This window comes from Arachis hypogaea, chromosome 6 (assembly GCF_003086295.3).
Source record: "Arachis hypogaea cultivar Tifrunner chromosome 6, arahy.Tifrunner.gnm2.J5K5, whole genome shotgun sequence".
Classification (NCBI taxonomy): Eukaryota; Viridiplantae; Streptophyta; class Magnoliopsida; order Fabales; family Fabaceae; genus Arachis; species Arachis hypogaea.
The window spans coordinates 15709225-15724501 of NC_092041.1; positions in this window are offsets into that span (position 1 = coordinate 15709225).

Here is a 15277-nt window from a genome sequence, read left to right on the forward strand (position 1 = left end):
CTCCCAGTTTAAAACCAGGTTAGTCTCTTGGCACCTTTTCAAGATAAGTGCTAGGTGGTTAAGACAGGAGCTGAATGAGTCTCTATATACTAAGAAGTCATCCATGAAGACTTCCAGGAATTTCTCCACCATATCAGAGAAGATGGATAGCATGCATCTCTGAAAAGTTGCAGGAGCATTACATAGACCAAAAGGCATCCTCCTGTAGGCAAACACGCTAGAAGGGCAAGTGAATGCTGTTTTCTCTTGGTCTTGAGGATCTACTGCAATTTGGTTGTAACCTGAATAGCCATCCAAAAAGCAGTAATAATCATGACCAGCTAGTCTTTCTAGCATTTGGTCTATGAATGGTAAAGGAAAATGATCCTTTCTGGTGGCTGTATTGAGCCTTCTGTAGTCAATACACATACGCCACCCGTGACTGTTCTTGTAGGAACCAGTTCATTTTTTTTCATTATGAACTACTGTCATGCCTCCCTTCTTGGGGACAACTTGGACAGGGCTCACCCAGGGGCTATCAGAAATAGGATAAATAATCCCAGCCTCTAGTAATTTAGTGACCTCTTTCTGCACCACCTCCTTCATGGCTGGATTCAGCCGCCTTTGTGGTTGGACCACTAGTTTGGCATTATCCTCCAATAGGATCTTGTGCATGCATCTTGCTGGGCTAATGCCCTTAAGATCACTTATGGACCACCCAAGAGCTGTCTTATGTGTCCTTAGCACTTGAATCAGTGCTTCCTCTTCCTGTGGATTTAAAGCAGAGCTTATGATTATAGGAAAGGTATCACCTTCTCCCAGAAATGCATATTTCAGGGATGGTGGTAATGGTTTCAGCTCGGGTTTGGGAGGTTTCTCCTCTTCCTGAGGGATTTTCAGAGGTTCTATTATTCTCTCTGATTCCTCCAAATCAGGCTGAACATCTTTAAAGATGTCCTCTAGCTCTGATTCGAGACTCTCAGCCATATTGATCTCTTCCACCAAAGAGTTAATAATGTCAGCGCCCATGCAGTCATTTGATGTGTCTGGATGCTGCATAGCTTTTACAGCATTCAACTTGAACTCATCCTCATTGACTCTCAGGGTTACTTCCCCTTTTTGTACATCAATGAGAGTTCGTCCAGTTGCTAGGAAAGGTCTTCCTAGAATGAGAGTTGCACTCTTGTTCTCCTCCATTTCCAGCACTACAAAGTCAGTTGGAAAGGCGAATGGCCCAACCTTGACAATTATGTCCTCAATTATGCCTGATGGATATTTAATGGAGCCATCAACAAGTTGGAGGCATATCCGGGTTGGTTTGACTTCTTCAGTCAACCCAAGCTTTCTGATAGTAGATGCAGGTATTAGATTGATGCTTGCTCCAAGGTCACACAGGGCTGTCTTGGTGCAAGCACCTTCTAATGTGCATGGTATCATAAAGCTTCCTGGATCTTGAAGCTTTTCTGGTAAGCTTTTCAGAATGACTGCACTGCACTCTTCAGTGAGAAATACTTTTTCAGTTTCTCTCCAATCCTTCTTATGACTTAAGATCTCTTTCATGAACTTAGCATAAGAAGGTATTTGCTCAAGTGCCTCTGCAAACGGAATCTTTATTTCAAGAGTCCTTAGATAGTCTGCAAAGCGGGCAAATTGCTTATCCTGCTCCGCTTGGCGGAGTTTCTGAGGATAAGGCATCTTGGCTTTATATTCTTCAACCTTAGTTGCTACAGGTTTATTCCTTACAGAAGTGGTTGAAGAAGCCTTTTTAGAGGGGTTACTATCAGCACTCTCAGGTGTTTGATCCTCCATTGGCATTTGAACGCCATGATTGGGTGAAGAATGGGCGTTTAACGCCAACTTTTCCCCCTTTTCTGGCGTTTGAATGCCAGAACTGGGTAGGGAATGGGTGTTTAACGCCAGCTTTCCCCCCTTTTCTGGCGTTTGAACGCCAAGAGTATTCCTCTTTGGGCTCTTACTGTCCTCAGAGGGATTTTGGACAGTGGTTTGGTTATCCTCTGTCAATTATTCCTTTATTGGCTTTTTGCTACTTTGAGCAGTGTTATTCAATGTCATCCCACTCCTCAGTTGAATTGCTTGGCATTCTTCTGTTATCTGTTTAGATAGCTGCTGTTTTGCCTGATTCAACTGTGATTCTATGTTCTTGTTAGCAATTTTAGTTTCTTGGAGCATCTCTTTAAATTCTGCTAACTGTTTTGTCATCAGGTGTAATTGCTGATTTAGCTCAATCATCTGTTCTTGAGGATTAGGATCAGTGGCTACTGCCATAACTTCTTCTTTTGTGGAGAACTCATTGCTAGAGTACAAATGTTGATTTCTAGCAATAGTATCTATAAGCTCTTGAGCCTCCTCAATCGTTTTCCTCATGTGTATAGATCCACCTGCGGAGTGGTCTAGAGACATATGAGCTTTTTCTGTAAGCCCATAGTAGAAGATGTCTAACTGTACCCACTCTGAAAACATTTCAGAGGGGCATTTTCTTAGCATACCTCTATACCTCTCCCAGGCATTATAAAGGGATTCATTATCCTCTTGTTTAAAGCCTTGGATGTCCAGCCTTAGCTGTGTCATCCTTTTTAGAGGGTAAAATTGATTCAGGAATTTGTCTGATAACTGTTTCCATGTCTTTATGCTTGCTGTAGGTTCGTTATTCAACCACCTCTTAGCTTGATCTTTTACAGCAAATGGAAACAGTAATAATCTGTAGACATCCTGATCCACCTCTTTATCACGTACTGTGTCAGCAAGTTGTAGGAATTGTACCAGAAACTCAGTAGGTTCTTCCTGTGGAAGACCGGAATACTGACAATTTTGCTGCACCATGATAATGAGTTGAGGATTTAGCTCAAAGCTGCTTGCTTTAATGGGAGGTATACAGATGCTACTCTCATATGCAGCTGTAATGGGGTTAGCATATGACCCCAGAGTCCTTCTGGACTGTTCAATTCCACTTAAGTCCATGATGGAGAAAGGGAATATGATATGAATTTACATGTAAAGTAAAATATATTTTTTTTAATTAAAGGTGACCGAAAAAATAAAATAAAATAAATGAAAAATAAAATAAAATTTCGAAAATTAAAAGAAAATAAGATCAAAGCAAATTGAAAACTGAATCAATTAGTTAATTAAAAAGATTTTGAAATTAGCAATTGAAGAGATATGATTGAAAATTATTTTGAAAAAGATTTGATTTTTGAAATGAGGAAAGAGAAAAACAACAAAATGACACCAAACTTAAAATTTTTAGAAAATCAAACACAAATTTTCGAAAATTTTAAAGGAAAAACACAAAGAAGACACCAAACTTTGAATTTTTAAAGAACAAGAAAGGACTAAGAACATGCAAATTTGAAAAATTAAAAAAAACAAAAGCATGCAATTGACACCAAACTTAAAATATGAAACTAAACTCAAATAAAAGACTCTAAACCGACAAAAATAAAACAGTCCTAATTTAAGCAACAAGATAGACCGTCAGTTGTCCAAACTCGAACAATCCCTGGCAACGGCACCAAAAACTTGGTGCACGAAATTGCAATCACGCTTTTGCAATTCCGCACAACTAACCAGCAAGTGCACTGGGTCGTCCAAGTAATACCTTACGTGAGTAAGGGTCGATCCCACGGAGATTGTCGGCTTGAAGCAAGCTATGGTTATCTTGTAACTCTTAGTCAGGATATCAATAATTATCAGGTTTAATTGTGAAAAGTAAAAGAACATGAAATAAGTACTTGTTTTGCAGTAATAGAGAACATGTTGAGGTTTTGGGGATGCTCTATCTTCTGAACCTCTGCTTTCCTACTGTCTTCTTCTTCAACCACGCTAGTCTCCTTCCATGGCAAGCTGTATGTAGGGTTTCACCGTTGTCAATGGCTACCTCCCATCCTCTCAGTGAAAATGTTCAACGCGCTCTGTCACAGCACGGCTAATCATCTGTCGGTTCTCAATCAGGTTGGAATAGAATCCAGTGATCCTTTTGCGTCTGTCACTAACGCCCAGTGATCCTTTTGCTACGGAACTCCAATTGACAAACCGTTTGCGGTCATGCATCGCTCTTCTCATCCTCTACAATTCTATATAAGTTTTGTGGTGTGTATTCCATTCATCTTTGCCCAATTTTTGAAATTCCTCACTGTTATACTTTTTGGGGTAGTTAGTGTTAAAATCTTGTAATTTTGGTTGTTTAGGAATACTCTAACATGGATTCTAAGTGATTTATATTCCTATTTCATATGGAATGAGGTAAGAAGTGCTCAAACCCTTGTGATTTATCAATTTCATGAACCCTAGGTTAATGTATATATGTGAAATTGGTTATGTTAGAGTATCGGGTGATTTTGGTGCACAATTGGGAGGTTGGTGTTGCTTGTGGAGCTTTGGTGAGGCTTCGAGTTAAGGGTTGGTGAAGACTTCCAAGAAGAAGCTTAATTATTTTGGCTATAAGAGGTACGATTTAAGTTTCATTTAAGTATCGTGTGGTGTGATGAGAATTCCAAGGCTAGATGCCCCTAAGATTAAGTTTGGATTGTGCAATGGTTGGTACTAATATGCATAGTTGTTACGTAATGTGAATTGATGATTGATATAATTGTGTGAATTTGTATTTTTGGTGTGTTGTGAATTTGATGAATTGAATAATGAACATTGGTTTGTGGAATATGCATTTTAATTGTGAATTTAGGCCGGAGGTCGTGAATTTTGGGCTGGGAGCCAAAAAGAGGTCAGGAAGGTAAGTGATGTGTGTATTGTGTAATAATATAAGAGATTGGATGGAGTTTAGATATTGAATGTATGAATAATTGGTTTAGTTATTGAATAATAAGTTTTGAGGAATTGAGGTGTGGAATTTGATAGTTTTAGGTGAAATTGTGTTGATGAGGTAGGTTTGGTTTTGGTTGAGTGTAATTATATGAATGTGGTTGGGTTGTGGTCACTTGGATGAGTGGAAATAAATTTGGCTTGTGACCGTTGGAAAAATTGGTGATTTTTATGTCTGGGTAAAAAGTAAAAACTAATTTTTTACCAATTTTGGAAGTCCGTAACTCGGTCCAGGGAGTTCAAAATTCTTCAAAAATGAAGTTTTATGAAAGTTTATTCAAAGATCTTTCCAACAGTTCAGAAATGGCTGAGAAAGAAATTTTGTAGAAGAAGTTATGTGTGTTGGAAGTTTGGGATTTGAAAATGTAAATTTGCAGCTTTTTAACTTAGTAAAATTTTTGGCAAAACGTGCTTCCACGCGCACGCGTGGCTGACGCTCACGCGTCACTCTCAAGTTTTGCTACCCCACGTGTGCGCCTGGCCGACGCGTACGCATTGATGCACTGATTCAAATGCCCTACCAAAAATCCCAAGAGTTGCGCGGTACTGTGTTGGTTTTGTGCGAGGAGCACAAAATGCACCCACGCGTATGTGTGGCTGACTCGTACGCGCGACTGACACGCACGTTTCACTCTGCTTTTCTGACTCCCACGTGTGCGCATGGGCGACGTGCACGCGTCATTTTGCTTTTCTGACTTCCACGCGTGCGTGTGGGCGACGCGCACGCGTGACCCCGTTTTCAGCAAAAGTTGATTTTTTTCAGTTTTTAAAGCCGAATTTCAGACTTCGAAGCCTCCACTTTCATCCTTTAAGTCTTGAATCCTTATAGTATGCCTAGTAATGAAAAGAAGTTAGGACATGTGGTAACTTGTGGATGAAGTAAAGTGAGAATCAATAATGAATGATGAGTAATGATGATTGTATGAGTTGCTAAGGATGATGGTGGGAGTGTTGTATATGCCATGAGTCAAGGGCTGTGTTTGTTAGTGAATTATGGCTGGCTATGTATTATATTGTTTCCGGATGGCTCTGATAAATATTGATTTATGGTGGAGTATGTATATGCATACGATTGAATGAGATAGAGGTGCCGGGTAAAAGGCGGTGGAAATGACCAATCGCTCCGGGTGTATGATTAAGAAGTGTAGAGATGTTGAGAATGTATGGAAAATGAATTAATGAATTAATGATTATGAAGGAATTGGAAAAATAATGAAAATGAACTTGAATTTGATTGTGATATGCCTCCGGGTAAGACGCAGTGGTGCCATCCACTTGCTCCGGATAAGAGGCAAGGACACCAGGTAAGATGCGATGACATTGATCCTCTTGCTCCGGGATGTGGTGAGATATACCTGCTTGGGTAGATGCAGTGGTATTGATCTACTTGCTTTGGGATGTGGTGAGATATACCTGCCTGGGTAGATACAGTGGCATTGATTCCACTTGTTGCGCATTTGGTTTGCAACTCCTAGGGTAGATACAGTGGTTAGCCCCCACTTGCTCCCAGTCAAGGTTGATTTGAGATTTGTGAAATTATCTGAGTTTCAGATTTCCTTGGATAGATGCAGTGGATTGGCTCTACTTGCTCCAGGTTGAGATCCAAGATTCTGTTGACCCTATGTCGTAAGTGCGGCCGGACACTGTGAAAGTTCTGGATGAGCTTGTCCCCATGGATAAACACCAGTGTGGGTGTTGTGTGATTATGATTATGATTGTGAATAACTTAAGTTGGGGATGCACGACAGAGGGACAGTCTAATGGTTAGCTACCAGGACTTATCAGGTTGGCTTTATAACCGACAGATGAGACTCATCAGCCATAGGGCAGGCATACATCATTTACATATGTTTTAATTATTTAGGTTTACCTATTTGTTTTGGATTTCTATATCATATATGCTATATTACCTGACTATATGCTATCTGTTCTAGCTGTACCTTAATTGTGTATTACTTGTCTATATTGATTGTGTTTGTACAACTGAAAGGTCACTCATGCTGGTGTTAGTTGACGGTGAGGGTTGTTCTTGTTGAAATGGAATAAGGATATGATTAATTTAAAATGATTATTATTGAATGAGATAATTTAAGTTCCCTGGGTAGACGCATTGAGGTGATTTCACTTGCCCCAAGTAGAGAATGAGATAATTTGAGTTCTCTGGATAGACGCAGTGAAGTGATTTCACTTGCTCCAGGTAGAAAATGGGATAATTTGGGCTCCCTGGGTAGACCCAGTGAAGTGATTTCACTTGCTTCAGGTGAGGATATGAGGTAATGATATCGAATTGCTGAGACAGAATAGTTGGGGATGGTTTTGTTTATAATTCTGATTGTGAATTGTCGGGGAGTTAGAAAGTTGGGGAGCATGAGGAATACGAATTAGATTTAGTATTCTCTTATGTCAGTTACCTATTTATGGATTAGCGAGGACATATGATGAATATTTAGTGAAAGAAATTTAGGATGCTTAGTGAGTTTTTATTGCAATGCATTGTATTTATTTGGCACTTTTACCGTATTAGGAACCCATGGGTCGGGGGTTCTCATTCCGTATATATCTCTTATTTTTCAGATACAGGTCCAGGTGTTCAAAAGTGAGATGTGGTTCATCTGAGAGATGGCGAAGATCCTTACATTCTCTACTTTATATTTTGCTTAGAATCTCTCCACCTTCATTTTGAAAAACTTATATTATGTATTGAACTCTTTTGAAATTGCCTATAGAGGCTCTTATGTTTCTTTGGGAGAGATTAGGAGATATTGCTGCCAACTACTGTTATACTGTACCCTATCCGGCCTAAACTTCGCGGGTCGCGACTAGTGGCTATCTACTTATGTTATATATCTATATATTGTCTTTCTCTTATTCTCCTTTATGCCTTTATCTGTATATCGCTTTCGACTTCACGCTTTATCTTTTAGTTGTCGATGCGTGAGCGATATGACTTTGCGATTTAATTTTTACTCTTTTCAAGCTTCTCGATTAATACTCCTTTTAGTTATACTTATAATTATGTATTAAAAATCCACCTGAGAGTCGTACCACCGTAATATCATTGACTTATGACTCGAGTATAAGGATTTGAATATTAGGGTGTTACATTATGGTATCAGAGTAGTTCGTCCTCGTGAGCCTAAGGGATGGACTTGCTTATGCTTCAATGCATACTCTGAGTCTGTGACTGTGCTAGTTAGGGTATCTGACTGATACGTCTAGCATGAAGTTCATGAGTATACCTTTGGTAATTTGAAGCACTTAACTTGAGATATTGAGTCTGATCACCTCGATATCACTTAGCTAGTGTGGACAAAACCCGAAGGGTGTCTCATGGACATGAATGAAGTAATCGGAAAGAGGAATTCCCAAGAACGAACCGGTGAGGGAACGTTGTGATAGGAATCTTGGCAGTGGTGTATATGAGAATGGTGTATTGATTTTGGATTGATGAGTGGAACACTTAGAGGTGGATAGTTGATTGAGTGATTTGTTTAATTATGTTTGAATTTATAGGATCTTGAGGTTTTAGAGTATAGGAGGCTTGTGAATGGGTTTCGCTATAGTTTGGATTTGAATTGGAATGAAAGTTTGTGAAATTGAACACCTATGTAGAAATTGGAGGATGACAAACTATTTGGTAGCGGATGTTATAGGTTTTAAACGATTAGGTAATGTGAGTATAGAGATCAAGGATTTTTAAGAGGATACGATTGAGTCTCACGATGAGCGTAAACATTATTTCTGTCAGATTGAGAAAGCTTAGAAGCGGGCCTAGGTTTTGTGATTCGATAGGGGAATATGACATGGATTTGTGATTAGATTCTTGGTGGTTAATAATCAGAGTGACGCAGTAGAGGCTTGCTGAAGCGTCAGCATAGTATGGTAATAACAAGGAATAGTAGGGTATGATTAGAAATGCTTTATAATTTGAGTACTTAAAAGGTTAGTGAACTAATGCAGATAATAATTCTAGATAATTGGGATAAATTGTGGCCATGAACTTTGACGGTTCTGAAATGGATGAGGAAATGATTGTTAACGAGTAATTGGATTTTGATGATGAGTGAGTGCAAGTTGTCGTGTTTGAGAGATGAGTACTATGATATTTGGTCATGGTGGCCTTGGATTTAGATTGAGATTTATAATGATTAATTTTGAAAGATGAATTTGAAAACCATTAAATTGAAATGCTAATGTTGTACTGAGATTGGTTTGAGGGGACCCGTGATGGGTGGCAAACTCCAGTTTTTAGTAGGTGCTATCGAAATTTTCCCAAGAATTGAAGGAGTGTTGGTTATGGTTTTGAAAATTATTTTTGATTTGAGTAACTTTAACGAAAGAGATGTGTTTCGAATGCTTTTATAGATTATTAAAGAAAATTAGATTCTTATGATTTGTTAACTTGTTATTTCAAACTCATTTGACTTTTAAAAACAAAGAGAGTTGTGATTAATTAGTTAAAGACTTTAAAACAACAATTTATATAGAAATTCGAGGGTTTGGGAATAAGAAAGTAACTCTGGAGGTTATGCTTAGAGTTGAGTTGTGATTAGTGGTAATTGGCTTGACAGAGAGAGGGGATAAGGATGGAGTGTGATTGAGATATGGTGAGCATTTTTGGTTGATTATAGTGATGTGGTATGATGATTATGATTAATGATGATGGTGATATTATTGATGACATGATTTGAGATTTAATAAGATGTGAGTTGATGAGATGATGAAAGTAATGAACCAGGTTGTTGGTTGGCGTTGGACGAATGATTGAGACCCTCAAAGATAAAGGAATCAGAGCATGGCAATGGAAGTGCGCAGAGTAAAAAGACCTTGGGACTACTATGCGTTAGATATAAAGGCAGACTACGCTCACGTACTCGTGGTGGCGGATGGAGTTTTCGATGCGAAAATTTCTGTTAGGGGGTAGAATGTAAAACTCGGTCAAACCGTAATTAATTGAATAATAAATTAAATAGGAGAGAATATGGTCAGAAAATTTAGCAATCGGAATTTGATAATTTAAATATGATATTTGGACTCAATGAAATTTTCTAAGTCGGAAAACATAGTTTCCTACTTAAAAACGTGCACTAGAATTTTGACCGGCAGTGTCGGCTGAGATCTGTCTGGTACTGTAGCTAAGAAAATTAATTATAATTTAATAAGGCTAAGAAATTAGGATTTATAATTAGGGACGGTAGAAACATTTAAAGCGCGATTTAAAACTCTAATATTAAAGCTTTTGGCCCAAAATTGGGCCAATGGGTTAAACCAAGTGAATCGAGCCTAAGTGGGTCGAAGACCCAACATAATAAACATTAGTTATGAGCATTTCAGCTCATTTACCCTAAAGAAAAGGTTTTAGGGCGCAGCTTTGGAGAAGAGAGAAGAGAGGAGAAAACCTAATCCTAGCTCCACCTTCAAATGTCCATAACCTTTACTACGAAACTCCGATTGACGAGTCGTTTGCGGCCACACGTCGCTCTTCTTATCCTCTACAATTGTATATAAGTTTTGTAGTGATTATTTCATTTATCTCTGCCCAATTTTTGAAATTTTCCACTGTTATGCATTTTTGGGGTAGTTAGTGTTAAAATATTGTGATTTTGGTTATTTAGGGATACTCTAACATGGATTTTAAATAGGTTCTATCCCTATTTCATATGGACTGAGGTAAGAAGTGCTCAAACCCTTGTGATTTATCAATTTCATGAACCCTAGGTTAATGTATATATGGGAAATTAGTTATGTTAGAGTATTGGGTGATTTTGGTGTACAATTGGGAGGTTGGTGTTGCTTGTGAAGCTTTAGTGAGGCTTGGAGTTAAGGGTTGGTGGAGACTTCAAAGAAGAAGCTCAATTATTTTGGCTACAAGAGGTACGGTTTAAGTTTCATTTAAGTACCATGTGGTGCGATGAGAATTCCTAGGCTAGATACCCCTAAGATTAAGTTTGGATTGTGCAATGGTTGGTATTAATATGCATAGTTGTTATGTAATGTGAATTGATGATTGAGTTGAGAATTGTGTGAATTTGTATGTTTGGTGTGTTGTGAATTTGATGAATTGAATAATGAATATTGGTTTGTGGAATATGCATTTAAATTGTGAATTTGGGCCGGAGACTGTGAATTTTGGGCCAGAGACCGGAAGAGGTAAGGAAGGTAAGTGATATGTGTATTGTGTGATGATATAAGATATTGGATGGAGTTTAGATATTGAATGTGTGAATAATTGGTTTGGTTATTGAATAATAAGGTTTGAGGAATTGAGGTGTAAAATTTGATAGTTTTTGGTGAAATTGTGTAGATGAGGTAGGTTTGCTTTTGGTTGAGTGTAATTATGTGAATGTGGTAGGGTTGTGGTCACTTGGATGAAAGGAAATGAATTTGGCTTGTGAACATTGAAAAAATTGGTGATTAATATGTTTGGGTAAAAACTGATTTTTGACCAACTTTGGCGGTCCGTAACTCAGTCTACGGAGTTTGGAATTCTTCAAAAATGAATTTTTATGAAAGTTTATTCAAAGATCTTTCCAACGGTTCATGAATGGCTAAGAAATAAATTTTGTAGAAAAAGTTATGCGTGGTTGAAGTTTGGGGTTTGAAATGTAAATCTGCAGCTTTTTAACTTAGTAAATATTTTGGCAAAACGTGCTTCCACGCGCACGCGTGGCTGACACTCACGCGTCACTCTCAAGTTTTGCTACCCCACGTGTGCGCTCGGCCGACGCGTACGCGCCGCTGTACTGATTCGAATGCCCAGCCAAAAATCCCGAGAGTTGCGCCGGTACTGTGCTGGTTTTGTGCGAGGAGCACAAAATGCACCCACGCGTACGCATGGCTGACGCGCACGCGTCACTCTGCTTTTCTGACTCCCACGCGTGCGCATGGGTGACGTGCATGCGTCTCTTTACTTTTCTGACTTCCATGCGTGCATGTGGGTGACGCGCACGCATGACCCCGTTTTCAGCTAAAGTTGATTTTTTTTCAATTTTTAAAGCCGAATTTCAGACTTCTAAGCCTCCACTTTCATCCTCTAAGTCCTGAATCCTTATAGTATGCCTTATAATAAAAAGAATTTAGGACATGTGGTAACTTGTGGATGAAATAAAGTGAGAATCAATGATGAATGATGAGTAATGATGATTATATGAGTTGCTAAGGATGATGATGGGACTGCTGTGTATGCCATGAGTTGAAGGGCTGTGTTTGTTAGTGAATTATGACTGGCTATGTATTGTGTTGTTAGTCGGATGATTCTGATAAATATTGATTTATGGTGGAGTATGTATATGCATACGATTGAATGAGATAGAGGTGCCGGGTAAGAGGCGGTGGAAATGACCACTCGCTCTAGGTGTATGAGTAAGAATTGTAGAGATGTTGAGAATGTATAGGAAATGAATTAATGATTATGAAGGAATTGGAATAATAATGAAATTGAACTTGAATTTGATTGTGATATGCCTCCAGGTAAGACGCAGTGGTGCATCCACTTGCTCCGGGTAAGAGGCAAGGACACCGGGTAAGATGCAGTGGCATTGATCCACTTGCTCCGGGATGTGGTGAGATATACCTGCCTGGGTAGATGCAGTGGCATTGATCCACTTGCTCTGAGATGTGGTGAGATATACCTGCCTGGGTAGATGCAGTGGTATTGATCCACTTGTTCCGGAATGTGGTGAGATATACATGGCTGGGTAGATGCAGTGGCATTGATTCCACTTGCTCCGAGTTTGGTTTGCAACTCATGGGGTAGATGTAGTGGTTAGCCTCCACTTGCTCCTAGTCGAGGTTGATTTGAGATTTGTAAAATTATATGAGTTTCGAATATCCTTGGGTAGATGCAGTGGGTCGACTCCACTTGCTCCAAGTTGAGATCCGAGATTCTGTTGACCCTATGTTGTAAGTGTGGCCGGACACTATGAAAGTTTCGGATAAGTTCGCCCCCATGGATAAAAACCAGTGTGGGTGTTGAGTGATTATGATTATGATTGTGAATAACTATAATTGGGGATGCACGACAGAGGAACAGTCCAATGGTTAGCTAACAGGACTTGTCGGGTTGGCTTTATAACCGACAGATGAGACTCATCAGCCATAGGACAGGCATACATCATTTGCATATGTTTGAATTGTTTGGGTTTGCCTATTTATTTTAGATTGCTATATCATATATGCTATGTTACCTGACTATATGCTATCTGTTCTACGTGTACCTTAATTGTGTATTACTTGTCTGTATTGATTATGTTTGTACAACTGAGAGGTCCCTCATGCTGGTATCGATTGATATTGAGGGTTGTTCTTGTTGAAATGGAATAATGATATGATTAATTTAAAATGATGATTATTGAATGAGATAATTTGAGTTCCCTGGGTAGACGCAGTGAGGTGATTTCACTTGCCCCGGGTAGAGAATGAGATAATTTGAGTTTCTTGGGTAGACACAGTGAAGTGAGTTCATTTGCTTCAGGTAGAAAATGAGATAATTTGAGCTCCCTGTGTAGACACAGTGAAGTGATTTCACTTGCTTCAGGTGAGGATATGAGGTAATGATATCGAATTGCTGAGACAGAATAGTTAGGGATGGTTTTGTTTATAATTCTGATTGTGAATTGTCGGGGAGTTAGAAAGTTAGGGAGCATGAGGAATACAAATTAGATTTAGCATTTCCTAATGTCAGTTGCCTATTTATGGATTAGCGAGGACATAGGATGAATATTTGGTGAAAGGAAGTTTAGGATGCTTAGTGAGTTTTTTATTGCAATGCATTGTATTTATTTGGCACTTTTACCGTACTGAGAACCCATGGGTCAGGGGTTCTCATTCCGTATATATCTCTTGTTTTTCAGATACAGGTCCAGGTGCTCAGAAGTGAGCTGTGGTTCATCTGAGAGATGGCGAAGATCCTTACATTTTCTACTTTATATTTTGCTTAGAATCTCTCCACTTTTATTTTGAAAAACTTATATTATGTATTGAACTCTTTTGAACTTGCCTATAGAGGCTCTTATGTTTCTTTGGGAGAGATTAGGAGATACTGTTGCCAACTACTGTTATACTGTACCCTAATCAGCCTAAACTTCACGGGTCGCAATTAGTGGCTATCTACTTATGTTATATATCTATATACTGTCTTTTTCTTATTTCCTTTATTTATGCCTTTATCTATATATCACTTTCGACTTCACGCTTTATCTTTTAGTTGTCGATGCGTGAGTGATACGACTTCGCAATTTTATTTTTACTCTTTTTAAGCTTCTCGATTAATACTCTTTTCAGTTATACTTATAATTATGTATTAAAAATCTATTTGAGAGTCATACCACCGTAATATCATTGACTTATAACTCAAACATAAAAATTTAAATATTAGGGTGTTACAATCCATTCCCAATATGCATCTACGTGAACTGATTCTTACATGAATTCCTAAATCCTCTTATCAAACTACCAATCCTTGTTTTAGCTATAAACTATCACTTCTTTTATTTTTAAATAATTGTTGTTTTTATTTTTTTATGAAAAATGTATCTATTTTCAATAAATTCAAAAAATGAAATTAGTAATTATTTTAAAACCGAGAAAATAGTTATATTTGAAAAGAAATGAATAATTTTATGATACTATATATATTTAAATCATACTGATGTGTTTTTTTAATAGTTTGAATGTTTGAAATGAATAATTTTATGATGCTGTATTAAAGTTTTTATGACAAATTTTTTTTTATATAGTTTCATCTTTCTCAAGTGTTGCACACTCTGTTTTTAATTTCTTGTGTTAATTTTCTGAAGAAGGTCACATCCGTCATCTCTCAAATTGAATTTTATTTGAATCATAATTACTTAAATCATTGTTCATCTAATAACTTGATAGGGACATCATCCGTTAAATCATGCAGTATAATCCGTTGCTTCGGACCATCCATTATCACATGTATCTTCATTCAAAATGCAAAGAAGGCAAGTTTACTAATACAAGAAACGTTTATTATGATTCTCATGACGTACCTAACGTCCTAACCAAGTATTAATTGAAGTGCTGAAATTTTATACACACACATATTTTATATTTATATTCTTTTCTAATTATTAAGTGTCAATTGTTAAACTGTCAAAGAAGAAAAATTTATTTGTACCTTAGACTAAATAAAACAACAATTACTGAGAACCATATCTTTTCCTATGGAGTTTATTTTTTAACCATTTTGAATTATGTTAAAGGGTTAGACAAAATAATCCTTCAATACTAAAATAGATAATACTTTGGCATAGAGTAAAATTTTAATTTGTTAAAGAATAAAGATTATTTGTTTTAGTAAAGAAACGGCCAAATAAAAAAATATATTATTTGCAATTTCACATGTTTTTATAACAAAACTTTCACTCTTTATTTAAATATACTCTTTTTTAAAGATTTTTTTACTAAACTATCCATAAAAAATTATATATAGTAT